Source organism: Mandrillus leucophaeus, unplaced genomic scaffold, assembly GCF_000951045.1.
Source record: "Mandrillus leucophaeus isolate KB7577 unplaced genomic scaffold, Mleu.le_1.0 Scaffold83, whole genome shotgun sequence".
Taxonomy (NCBI): Eukaryota; Metazoa; Chordata; class Mammalia; order Primates; family Cercopithecidae; genus Mandrillus; species Mandrillus leucophaeus.
The window spans coordinates 4,630,480-4,631,707 of NW_012109030.1; the positions used below are offsets into that span (position 1 = coordinate 4,630,480).

General features: G+C 43.6%; 1 protein-coding gene across 1 annotated transcript in view; it reads left to right on the forward strand.

Annotated features, from left to right (window-relative positions):
* Window positions 1-1,228, forward strand: part of PHYH (phytanoyl-CoA 2-hydroxylase) — a 27,383-nt gene that overhangs the window by 6,916 nt on the left and 19,239 nt on the right. The gene's annotated exons all lie outside the window — the stretch shown is intronic.

The following is a 1,228-nucleotide window of genomic DNA, read 5'->3' on the forward strand; positions in this document are numbered from 1 at the left end:
AATCCCAGCATTTTAGGAGACTGAGGGAGGAAGATCTCTGAGGCCAGGAGTTTGAGAGTGGCCTGGGCAACATAGTGAGACTCTGTCTCTAAAAATAGAATTAAAAAATATCCAGGCATGGTGGTGTGCACTTGTAGTCCCTGCTATTGGAAGGTTGAGGTGGGAGGATCGCTTGAGCCCAGGAGTTGAAGGCTGCAGTGAACCTATAATGGCATGCATTCCAGCCTGGGTGACACAGTGAGAACCCATCTCTAAAAAATAAATAAAATAAAACAAAACAAAATAATAAAATAATAGCTGATGTCTAACTATAATCATGTGTATAACTGTCAAACTTTGGATGAGTAAGTCTAAAATAATTTACACTATAACAACAGTGAAATGTGCTAATGATTTCAGATATTAACTGAAGGACTGTTGCTGAATTTTCAGATGACTGGCTCCCCAAAAAATACAGTTTAACGGACATAACTCTTCATATATCAAAGGTTCCTGCCATTCGGTGTCTCTAAGCTTGATTAGCTCTTTTTAGCTGTGTTAGTGTGGATTCCTGCATTCCTCATAGGAACACATTATTATTACTAACACAATTAAAATTGTTACTATGAGTCACAGACTATAGTTGTCTTTTTTTTTTTTTTTTTTTTGAGATGGAGTTTTGCTCTTGTTGCCCAGGCTGGAGTGCAATAGCATGATCTTGGCTCACTGCAACCTCCACCTCTCAGGTTGAAACAATTCTTGATTCTCCTGCCTCAGTCTCCCAAGTAGCTGGGATTACAGGTGCGTGCCACCACGCCTGGCTAATTTTTGTATTTTTAGTAGAGACAGGGTTTCGCCATGTTGGTCAGGCTGGTCTCAAACTCCTGACTTCAGATGATCCACCCTCCTTGGCCTCCCAGAGTGCTGGGATTATAGGTGTGAGCCACCGCGCCCGGTCTTGTGCTTGCTAAAATGTAGACTCTAAGACCTCGTTGCCAGAAATATAACCCAGGTTTCTATATTTTAATAACCTTCCCCAAGCTGGGCGTGGATGTGCACCTGCGGTCCCAACTACTCAGAAGGCTGAGTGGGGAGGATGGCTTGAGCCCAGGAGTTCAAGTCCAGAGATTCTAGTGCAGACCACGTGGACTACACTGGGGAATTCCTCTGTGCTTGCAGTAGAAATCAGCCATGAGAGAGTCCCCTATCCTTTCTGCCTCTTCTTCCTTCTGATCACTGGGAGGGGTTT